This window comes from Macrobrachium rosenbergii, chromosome 6, assembly GCF_040412425.1.
Source record: "Macrobrachium rosenbergii isolate ZJJX-2024 chromosome 6, ASM4041242v1, whole genome shotgun sequence".
NCBI lineage: Eukaryota > Metazoa > Arthropoda > Malacostraca > Decapoda > Palaemonidae > Macrobrachium > Macrobrachium rosenbergii.
The window spans coordinates 5,187,388-5,200,499 of NC_089746.1; the positions used below are offsets into that span (position 1 = coordinate 5,187,388).

The window sequence follows — 13,112 nt, forward strand, 5'->3', positions numbered from 1 at the left end:
CGTTGTTTTATTTCTCTATCGTGGCATTTGCCTTTATTTATACATTCATCACATTCTTCATCTTCGTGAATCAGTTATACATACACACACACAAACACACACACACACACACACACACACACACATATATATATATATATATATATATATATATATAAATAATATCACATAGAAAGACCTTCGATACAGTTATTAACACCATATTATCTAGGAACAGAATAAAGTAAAAACGCAAATAAGCCTCATTGATAATGAAGAAAAGACAATACTTGCTGAATATCAAGCACCAAAATAATAATAATAATGACAGCATTTGTGTGATCACCATGTAGTGAGATTGTTTAATTGAGAACCACTGGTATTTTATAAATAAGACTTCCTGGTCATTGTTTTCGAATGTAGCAGGCTTAGCCTTTCCACGACTTAAAAACACATAAATTAGAGACACAGAACAGGAAAGAATAATTAATTAAAACACACAAACACAGAGCCAAAGAGAAAGTACCCTGGCTTGAACCAGTGTCCGACTACAGCAAAACAAAAGTCACAAAGCCTTGACACGTGAGTTAAATAGCTTTCTTCGACTCGCTGCCTACTCTGGTTAAACAAAAGACATTAAAAGAATTATAAGAGGAAATAAAATTAAACGAGTCACCCACTTGACGTTCGAATATATTTTTGAGGACAAATACTGAAGTATCTCGGTTCATGTGGAAGGAAAGCGCTTTTCACAAAACAGATACAGGTTTACGAAATAGTAATCTTATGTATACTTTTTTTGGAGTGACCACAAAAACACTCGTACATGATGAAAGCACTGATGAGGACAACAACTATAACAACAACAACAACAACAACAACAATAATATTAATAATAATAATAATAATAATAATAATAATAATAATAATTACTATTATTATTATTATAACAATAATTTCAGCTTAGCAAGAATAAGTGAAGGCAACAACAACAACAACAACAACAACAACAACAATAATAATAATAATAATAATAATAATAATTATTATTATTATTATTATTATTATTATTTCAGCTTAGCAAGACAAAGCCAGAAGGGTGTAAGACGTACGTTAGGGATATTCCTACTGTGACAGATTAGGCAAAGGAAAACTAATCGATCTTTTGCGCAGAGTTACCTGCGAAAGGAGGAGGAGGAGGAGGAGGAGGAGGAGGAGGAGGAGGAGGAGGAGGAGGAGGAGGAGGAGGAGGAGGAGGAGGAGGCGGCAGTGAGGAGAAGGAGAGTAAGTGGGAGGAAGCAGGTGGTAGGATCTAGGGTAGAAGCTTTATAGTTGCAGCCTTCACTTTAGGCCCATGGCCAAGCTGCATATGAGTCATACTCTGGTTCGCCATTGAGAGAGAGAGAGAGAGAGAGAGAGAGAGAGAGAGAGAGAGAGAGAGAGAGAGAGAGAGAGAGAGACTTGCAAGGGAACATAAATTACTGTCTTTTGTTTATTTTACCTGCAGTAACAAGCTGGTAAAATCATGGTTCGTCATGGCAGTCCAAACTATCTCCTAGATGATTATCTATACAGGTAAAATTTACAAATATAATTTTTCCAGAGGGTGTAAGTTTTCTACTAAAAAAAAAAAAAACACCAATTTATGATGAACAGTGTCACCATACCTAGCCATAAATTTACTTCTAGGCTAAGGTCGTTAACTATCTCTCTCTCTCTCTCTCTCTCTCTCTCTCTCTCTCTCTCTCTCTCGATTAATTTTTTTTGCAACCTAATAAGGTGAAATTCGAAAGGTGCCAGATAAGTAACTTGCATCCTGGCCGTGAATCACCTTATTCCACTCATGTACTGCATGAGGATTTTTAACTGATTTTACACATAGTTTGTATATACAGTATACATACATATATACATACATATATATACTTACATACTTACATATACATATATATACACATACATATATATATATATATATATATATATATATATATATATATATATATATATATATATATATATATATATATAGACAAGGCGCTGTCTCCACATCACATCAAATTTGAACAATGTGTCAAGTGAGGTACAAAATTAGTGTACTGTCGATGTGTGTAATATTTAAATAAGTTTTCGACACTGAAGTTCCTTGTACAGCAACACAATTTTATTTCCACCTCGAAAGAGGTATAAATCAAGTCGATTCAATATGAATAATTTGACGATAAAAGAAAAGCTGAACAAGGCTTGGCGCTGAAAAAGTAAAGGAGTAAATCACAGTAATTACTGATCACTTGAACATAAACTTAGCAAAGGAAGCGTAAGTCTTTGGCATTGAAAAAAGTAAAGGAGTAAATTACAGTAATTCAAGATCATTTAAATATAAACTTAGCAAAGGAAGCTTCAAGCCTTCAAATGAAACGTACTGTAAAAATACGAGTTCGGAAATAGCTGGTTAATTTTCTAACAAAGGGGAAAAGTTGAAGACAGAGTAAATGGGACAAATACTCAGCATCTAGTGACTTCCATAGTTCTAAATATGATAGAAAAAGCTGACTAGATGCGTTAGCCTAACAAAAAGCAACATAGAAATTACCACGAATAATGATAAATGGACGAAAGACGTTGAGGACATAATTCCATCTGAAAACCTCTTCAGTTTCCCTACTGTCTATTGTGATTCAAATCTTTGAATAACTTACATACACTAATGTCTACACACACACACACACACACACACACACACACACACACACACACACATATATATATATATATATATATATATATATATATATATATATATACTGTAGATACATACATTTTGTGTATATATATATATATATATACACACACTAATGCGTAACAACATAATTACTGATCACTACATAAACACTTAATTAGTTAATAAATCGTTTCTAAAAACCAATAACCGCTATTTCCATTCCATTATCTCTTCATCTCGACACTCCCGCCTTTGATTTTATCGCGAGCAAACGCACCGAGGGTTTCAAGCACAATGAGAACGTCAGGGTGCCTGCGTCCATTCTTTTTATATTTGGGTTCTCATTCCCCATTAAATATTCTCCAGAGAACAAGGAGAGGCAGCCTCAGTGCATGAGGGTGACGTCAGAATTCTCCACCACAACAAGAGCCTTGACAAAAGAACGTGAGGTGACTCGCCATGCATACTAATCGTTCCTTTACGTCTCTCTCTCTCTCTCTCTCCATTTCAATTTAAACCTTCCCTAAGTACTTTCAAAGGAAATTCTCTCTCTTTTTCTCTCTCTTCATTTCAATTTAAACCTTTCCTAAGTAATATTAGAGGAAATCTCTCTCTCTCTCTCTCTCTCTCTCTCTCATTTCAACTTAAATCTTCTCTAAGTCCATTTTAAAGAAAATCTTACCTAAGTACTTTCAAAGAAAATCTCTCTCTCTCTCTCTCTCTCTCTCTCTCTTCATTTCAATTTAAACCTTCCCTAAGTAATTTTAAAAGAAATCTCTCTCTCTCTCTCTCTCTCTCTCTCTCTCTCTCTCTCTCTCTCTCTCTCAATTTAAACCTTTGGTAAATACTGCCAGGCAGAATATATAAATATATACCCTCTCCGCGAACTGAGAAAAAAGGAATTCTCTCTCTTTCTACTTGAAACTTTCCCTAGATACTGCCAAAGAGAAAGTATTTCATCTCCCCGAACTGGAAAAAATAATAAAGGATCTCTCTCTCTCTCTCTCTCTCTCTCTCTCTCTCTCTCTCTCTCTCTCTCTCTATTTCAAACCTCACTTTAGTACTGCCAAACCGAGTATATTCCCTCTCTCCGGTTTCAACTTTTCCTAGATACTGCCAAGCCGAATGTCTTCCCTCTCCCCAAATGTAAAAAAAAAAAAAAAAGAGAAAGGAAAAAAATGGGAAATCGTCATGCACGCACCTTCGAGATTCCACGCACGCACTTATTTACAGGTTAGGAAGCCCAATTTCCTTTTCCCTTGATCCCATTTATCATAGTTCGTTCAGCAGTCGCTCATCGGCGGCAGCAGCAGAAATCATGAACCACACGCCGTCTCGAGATTTTCTCATTCCGAAAGGAATAAAACTTGAGACTTGTCCCCAAAAAAAAAAAAAAAAAGTAAAAAAAAAAATCGTGACCGAAAAGGATAAGTTTTGATACTTGTAAAGAATAAAAAAAAACCTAAAAAAATCGCTACTGAAAAAATTTCATACTTATAAAAACCGACTAAATAGGATAATATTTGATATATATATATATATATATATATATATATATATATATATATATATATATATATATATATATATATATATATATATATATATATATATATATATATATATATATATATATATATATATATATATATATATATATATATATATATATATATATATACAGTAAATATAACTATAAAAAGAGTACAACTGAAAAGAAAAAATGTTGACAAAAAAATTAAAACCGAAAAAATTGTGGCCGAAAAGGATGAAATTTGATACTTATAAAAAATTAAAAAAATAACATTGAAAAATATAGCGACCGAAAAATTTGATACTTATAATAAAAATGAAAAACTGTGAATAAATCGCAGCATGTTCTTTCGACCTCTCAAGCATTACATCCAGGTCTTAGTCTTTTTATTTATTCGTATCTTCCCTCCCCTATCCCCCCCCTCCCTATCCCCTCCCCTCCCCACCTTTTCCCTTCCCTGAAGGGGTCTTGGTCACTGCAAGCAGATTCGCTGTCAAAAAGGAGAGATAATATCACGCCGGCCGCAGCAAAAAGATGATAGATGATTCTCCCGGGTCTCCTCTCACAAGGGGAGAGTCATTCGAAACCTTTTTTTTTTTTAATGCAAAAAATTATAGCCATTTATCAGAGTTTCATTCAATTTCGCTGCCCCAATGCACGCGCATGCGCTGTATTTCGTGCTTGAATAGTGAAGTGTAAGTTGTTTATGAACAGTATTGCCGTGTAGGATAGAATAGAATCTAGAGTTCATGCCAAAGGCCAAGCGCTGGGACCTATGAGGTTATTCAGTGCTGAAACGGAAATTGGCAGCAAAAAGGTTTGAAAGGTGTAACAGGAGGAAAACCTCAAAGCAGTTTGCACAATGAATCAATTGTTAGGAGAGGGTGGAACGTAAGATGGAAGAAAGAGAATATGAACGGAGGTACAGTGAAAGGATTGAAATGTGTTGAAAAGAACCTTAAGTAATGCCTACAGTGCACTGCTTGAGGTGCACCGACGGGACTAACCCCTAAAGGGAATATTGCCGTGTACCTGTTTACCTTGTTATTAATTAACCCTATGCCCCGTGGTGGGGGAAGGGGGTGGGTGGGTGGAAGAGATGCCAAAGCTTGCAACAAAAAGCCACTGGTCAGGTGCAAGAAAGGATGCATAGATTTTATTACATTGGAATAAGAATACACAAGAGAAAAACAAGTAAAAAATGCGCAGAATGCAATCGAGTTTTCTGTCCGGTGGTGGCCTCAGCCACGGCCCATAGAACTCTTAGCCGCGGCCCACGCAACTCTGCCACGGTAAGGTGGTGGCTTATGTTGTTGGCACCTATAACGCTGTCAGAAGTATGATTATGGCTAACTTTAACCTTAAATAAAATAAAAAAACTACTGAGGCTAGAGGGCTGCAATTTGGTATGTTTGATGATTGGAGGGCGGATGACCAACACATCAATTTGCAGCCCTCTAGCCTCAGTAGTTTTTAAGATCTGAGGGCGGACGGACAGACAAAACCGGCACAATAGTTTTATTTTACAGAAAACTGATAAACTTACCCAGAAATAGAATATCGATAGCAATACGTGCATTGCATCGCTATTTCAGAAGTAGCGTCTCCGCTTTCCCTTTTCCAAAAGGGACTCTTGCAAGGAACTCTTGCAAATCATGCGCGATTAAAGACGATGACGAAGGTGCCCTTTGAAATAACGGTATATAATCAGAGGCGATCCTCATGCAAAAGAAGAAAGTATTTAAATAAAAAAAAAGGAGGCTTAAGAACCAATCATATTTCTATCATCGAAATCTGCAACTCATATTTTCGCCATTTCGGTCTTGCCTCGTCGAGGGTATTATGAATATGCTTTATATATAAATACGAGGAATTTCTCGAGATTTTCCCTCCATAATTACCTGGCCGATAAGTGGACGTTTCTTGACCAGAATATTTTGCAAGCTACTTTATTATGACAAGACGTTATCTCAGGGGATCTAACTTTGCAATGATTGTAGGAATTGCGGGAACTGATAGAGGGAAATGTTTCTGATGTAACACACATAGGTATTAGTAGCGTGTATTTATGTGTGTGTATGTATATATACATACATATTTACATAATATATATATATATATGTGTGTATATACATATACATATATATATATATATATATATATATATATATGTATATATATATATATATATATATATATATATATATATATATATATATATATATATATATATATATATATATATATATATATATATATATATATATATATATATACATGAGTATACTCGTATATGAATTTTTATCACATCACCGTGATTTATATACAGACATTGCTATAAATGTCGTTTAATATCCAATTAGCGCTACTTCTGGAACACCACCGAACGGGAATTGTACAAGTAGCACAAATTGGATATTAAACGACATTTGTAGTGTGTGTGTATACATAATTGTGTGAATGTACTGTATATATTTTTATTTAATATATGATTTCATACAATTGTGTGAATATATATATATATATATATATATATATATATATATATATATATATATATATATATATATATATATATATATATATATTCACACAATTGTATGAAATCATATATTAAATAAAAAATATATAACGTACTGTTTATTGAAAATGTCACAGAAGTATTCCTCTGAATAAAGTACTGTTGATGCACGATGCAGTTTAACAGACAAATACCTATGAAGAATACCTTCAATTTTCATTAGAATTATTAAGGATCCCCTGCTCACTATGGCCTAATCGATTAAAAGAGTTAATATGAATATCAATATTTTGCTTGTGATTATTATATTTGTATATATATCCGTATCTAAATTTTGATGGTTTCAGCCACTACTATGACCCGGCGACTTGAAAATGATGTTAAATGGCTTAAGAATCAAGGGGTCCCTTCCTGCCAAATTCGGTGGAAATCTTAAGTAAAACAAGTAAGAAATGCGCCGAGTTTCTTCGGCGTAATCGAGTTTTCTGCACAGCCGTTACAGAGTATAATCAAGGCCACTGAAAATCGATCTATCTTTCGGTGGTCTCGGTATAATGCTGTATGAGCCACAGCCCATGAAACTTTAACAACGGCCCGTTGGTGGCCTGTCCTATACCGTTGCCAGAAGCACGATTATGATTAACTTTAACCTTAAAAATAAAAACTACTTAGGCTACAGGGCTGAAATTTGGTAGGTTTGATGATTGGAGGGTGGATGATCAACATACCAATCTGCAGCCCTCTAGCCTCAGTAGTTTTTAAGATCTGATGGCGGACAGAAAAAAGTGAGGCCGGACAAACCCGGCACAATAGTTTTATTTTACAGAAAACTGAAAGTGATGAAAAAAAATTAAATTTGAAGAAATTTAGTAATGATACAGATCATCCACTATAAACGGCCTCCAGTGGTGGTCACTGATTTGATAGATTAGAACGCAATAATGTAAGTTCAATTCTTTGAATTTTATCGGTAAAAAAAAAAAGAAAAATCTAACTATGATTTTAGGCTCAGTGACTCTTGAAAGCGAAGGCATGGTTAAAATGAAATGTTTACTTTCGATGCTGCTGATAGAAAATCTGCAACATCATTGCACTCAGCATCTCTGAGAGAGAACATTTACCCGAATTCAGTCTGGACGTGGGTGAGTATGTATAAACGAGAGGAAATAACCGTACCTCGTCTGAATGACGTCCATAATGGCGTATCTAAAATGCGTATTTAATTGCGTATATAATTCGCCTAGACGCGCTGGCCGGGAAAAGCAAAATAGCAAACGGGCGGAATAATGAGGCATTTCGCCTGTCTGCGTCACTTTAATGAACGCGCCTCAAATTCACTTTAATGAACGCACCTCAAATAAGGTACTTTATTATAGGAATAAAACCTTCCCTCCCAGCTTTACGGCATCACGCCGGCCATTCCTCTTCGGCGAAAACGAATGGGAATCGTGCTCGAAAGCAGGCTCGGATCGGCCGTTAAGAACCCCCCTTTATGGACGCCAATGGCCTGTTAATTAATAATCTTTAAAACAATCTGGGAATGGCAATTAATTCGCAGGAACAGTTGCCTATTAGGCCATTATCACTGGACTTTGAACTCCGGTCGGATCTGGTCAAAATTAATTGCTGAATCTGGCCGAACGAGGGAGAAAATGCTCGGGCGATAAAGTAACCAGGTCTGACATTACTCGATCTCAGAAGCAATGTAGAAGGTAAAGTCGACACGTGCTAAGAGTTCATAAGGTTTAACGTTCATCGAGATCAATAAAATTAAAGTTTTGAAGAAATTCGGTAACGTTATATCCTGTTTATTTACGTATTTAGCTATTTATTTATTTATTTATTATATTTGTGAATTTATTTTTTCTTTTACTACTGTAATAACTGATTTCACCTTTCTGCATTTTTTAATACCTTCTGTTACTTCTTTCAAATGAACACCATTATATTCTCTGGAAGCTTGAATTTCTAGTCAGTGGCTCCTCTGGGCTTGTTCCAAATGAATTGGGTTCATCTTCTGAATAATAATAATAATAATAATAATAATAATAATAATAATAATAATAATAATAATAATGAACACCGTATTCTTTGGAAGCTTGAATTTCGAGTCAATGGCTCCTGAGGGCTTGTGCTCCGTGTGAATAGGGTTCATCTACTGAATAATAATAATAATAATAATAATAATAATAATAATAATAATAATAATAATAATAATAATAATAATAAATATCATCGAATTTCAACATCCCGCTGAGCAAAAGGATTCTATATCAGCAGCATCAATAGTTAACATTTCATTCTGACCATGTCTTCGTTTTCATACAGTCAGTACGCTTGAAATCATATTCAGATTTGGACCACTCAAAATTTAGGGGTGAAATCAGGTTATTTCGTGACCGACAGTAGGGGCAGGGTCATTTATGGTGACTGTCCTGTATTATTAATGACTTTAAAATAGTTTCATTAAACAAACAGAAGGGACCTGAAGCACGATCAAAAGGGAATAGAGAAAATTAAGGAAGTCTCATTTTTTAAAATCATATTTGGGATTAGTCAGGACAAAAAAAAAAAAAAAAAACACACACACAAAGAGATAAAATTGCAGTTTCCCCCTTACAGCAAGAGCCTTGCCAATGTCATTTTCAAGTTTTTCGAGGTACGAAAGAAAATAGCAAAAAAATAAAAGGAATAAATCAGTTACGCAACACAAAAAGAAGAAACTATGAGAAAAAACCTGCAGTTTACCTCCTAACTCCCCTCCCCTCCCCCCGGCTCTCCACAGCAAGAGCCTTATCAATTTCATTTTCAAGTTTTTCGAGGTACGAAATAAAATAGCAAAAACTACAAGAAATAAATCAGTTAAGCAATACAAAAATAAAAAATATTAGAAAAAACTGCAGATTACCTCCTAACACCCAACCCCCCCTCCAACAGCAAGAGCCTTATCAATTTCGCTTTCAAGTTTCGAACTATAAAAAAAATAAAATAACAAAAATAAAAGGATAAAAAAGCAAGTGGAGTAAAAAAGAACAATAAAAGTCCCAGTTTCCGACCGCGTTGACTTTGTTATTGCCTTATTAAGTCGAGCCTGAAGAACAAAAGTGGGGGAAAGATGACTACTCTAAAAACTACCGGAATATCTCAAATGCAGCTGCCAGGAGGAGGAGGAGGAGGAGGAGGAGGAGGAGGAGGAAAAAGAGAAGAAGAAAAAGGAGGGGTAGGAATAAGAGGAGACGACGAGGAGGAGGAGGAGGAGGAAAAAGAGAAGAAGAAGAAGGAGGGGAAGGAATAAGAGGAGACGACGAGGAGGAGGAGGAGGAGGAGGAGGGAGGAGGAGGAAAAGGAGGAGGAATAAGAGGAGGAGGCGGAGGAAGATAAAACCCTCCTCAACACCTCTCCATCACCCCATCCCCTGACACGCACACACACACACACACACTCTAACAGGAATGTAAATCATAATATAACTCACATCGCGAGGGCTATAAAACCTCTTCAACAAGGTGTTGCGGCAGACAAAAGTCATAAGAGAGAGCGGGTTGTCCTCTCTCTCTCTCTCTCTCTCTCCTGCTAACAACTGGGACACTAAATCATATCGAGGCGGTATATAAACACTCGAGGTATGGTAATGTCCCCTTGCGGTTACGAAGCTTTAAAACAGCCCTTTAACAGATCGAGGGGAGGTCATTTAAAACATTACGGCAGCAAGAACCTTAGACTTGCCTTTACTCCATTCTCTCTCTCTCTTCCCTAACCCTGAGGATTTACTGTCCACATCCTCTACTCATGAGGACTCGCCCGTGTCTCTCTCTCTCTCTCTCTCTCTCTCTTCCCCTAACACTGAGGACATAGTGCCCACAACCCCTACTTAAGAGGAATCCCCCACCTCTCTCTTCCTCCAACCCTGAGGATTTACTATTCCCCTACCATGGGGAATCGCCCATCTCTCCTCTCTCTCTCTCTCTTCCCCTACCCCTGAGGATTTACTCTTCCTCTACTCATGGGGATTCTCCCATCTTTCCTGCCATCAAACCTCGAGAGCGAACGACCTCACAATTGTCTATTTTACGATGCCATCACTTCCCGGGCGTTGATGATGCTATCACTCCCTAAGCTTAGCAAAATGGAGTTTATACGATTCTCCTTTCCTGCTGCTACGCACAAGCTGAATAGATCTGCAGTGACTACGAAAATCTAAATCATTCTTTAGGATTTTTGTAGCCTACCTGAATAAATTAAATTCTCTAGTGTAAGTACGTCATTTAACAAACAAAATTATATTCCTCTTTTCAGCGCGTTGGTTTCGCCTCGTAGATCTGTAGACTGATAGAATTTAAAAGCAATGGAAATGAACTGCGAATTGGCACGTAACGACCCAACGGTTCCCAGTAACGTTGTATGGTGCATGTAGGGAATGTCGAGGGCTAATCTTAGGTTAGAGGTTGCATTCATTTATATACACACGCACATATATACATACATGTATACACACATACACACACACACACACACACACACACACATATATATATATATATATATATATATATATATATATATATATATATATATATATATGTGTATACATGTATATACATGCCTTTATAAATGTGTATGTGTATATATATATATATATATATATATATATATATATATATATATATATATATATATATATCACAAATGAAAAGGCATTTATAATAGCAATAAGTAATTAATGTAAATATGTTTCTCAGTGGGGAAAAAACAACAACATCGAACTACTCGGGTGAAATCAATCATTTTACATCAGATACGACGACTGACTACTAACGCGCTACGGAAAATAAAGCCAGCGAGATATTCAAGCACCTGCCAAGGCGAAAAAAAAAAATAATATTTACTTAAACTCGAAAATCCACTTCTTACCCTTTTTCTCTCCTATTAATTCTCGTTATTAGTGGCGCCCTTTTAAGGGGATCAAGGGCGCCAAGGTTGTAATATAGCAAAATGTACCTCAGAGCAATAACATATACTTTTAAGCCAACTCCCTTTCGCAAAGGTTGCCAATTACCAAATTGACCCGAATACCTGGGCGATCATTATAATCCGCTAATTACTGTGGCGCCTTTGGGGATACCTGTTAATAATCCCGATGGCTTCTCATTCAATTTGGCTTACATCAGATAAACATTCCTTCGGGTCTCCACGGATGAGGTTTAGAGTTACAAAATACAAACATTACTTTTTTTTTTTTTTTTTTTTTTTTTTTACAAAGAGGAGAATTCAGGAGTGAGTGCCATTCTTGGGTGAATTATTCAGTACAAAAAACTGACTGTTTTAGCAAGTGTTTTTTTTTTTTTTTTTTTTTTTTTTTTTTTTTTTTTGTAAAGAAAACGATGCAGTCAGAATGCAATATCAAAGTAAACCATTCTGTAGTATTGTGACATACCTTCTATATTTTTTTTAGTGGGACTGATTTTGAGTGCAATCCAAAAAACTGCCAAAACGTGGAAGAATCCAGACAGCAGGAAAACGTAGTAGACCAAAAGATATGACGCTAAAAAAGCTGCACAGAGGTGATGTAAAAAGATAAAAAAGAAAATCAACTAAGAAACTGAGAGACTACGCAACAGCAGAGTCTAAATGATCGTAATGACATCAACTTCAGTTATACCACAATCTGAAGAATGAATAAACTCTTTAAAAAATCATTAACTCCAAGAGATGGTAAAATATGAAACCGTTGAAAATATAACTAATCACGAGGCATGCGTATAAAGAGAGAGAGAGAGAGAGAGAGAGAGAGAGAGAGAGAGAGAGAGAGAGAGAGAGAGTATATCTTAGTTTAACCAGACCACTGAGCTGATTAACAGCTCTCCTAGGGCTGGCCCGAAGGATTCGATTTATTTTACGTGGCTAAGAACCAACTGGTTACCTAGCAACGGGACCTACAGCTTACTGTGGAATCCGAACCACATTATGACGGGAAATGAATCTCTATCACCAGAAATAAATTCCTCTAATTCTTCATTGGCCGGTCGAAGAGTCGAACGCTGGGCCAACAGCAGAGAGAGAGAGAGAGAGAGAGAGAGAGAGAGAGAGAGAGAGAGAGAGAGAGAGAGAGAGAGAGAGAGCGCTGGAGTTTCCACAGGCAAGAGCATGAGGTAATTAGATGGGGGAAGATCTACCATAGGTAACATTTAGTTAGGAAGCATAGCCATAAAAACAAGTGGCTGCATAACTCTGCAAAACACAGGGAGATCAGAGACAATTGCTATTGCAGTTATATCACAAGAGCAAACGTGAAATGAGGGGGGGTTATGTTTTTTTTTAATTGACTCTTACTGGACAAATTTCATGGTTAGTAAGCC

General features: G+C 36.1%; 1 protein-coding gene across 2 annotated transcripts in view; it reads right to left on the minus strand.

Moving 5' to 3' along the window:
• The window catches only part of LOC136839124 (venom allergen 5.01-like), a 293,527-nt gene that overhangs the window by 145,626 nt on the left and 134,789 nt on the right, over positions 1 to 13,112 (minus strand). The window lies entirely within an intron of this gene.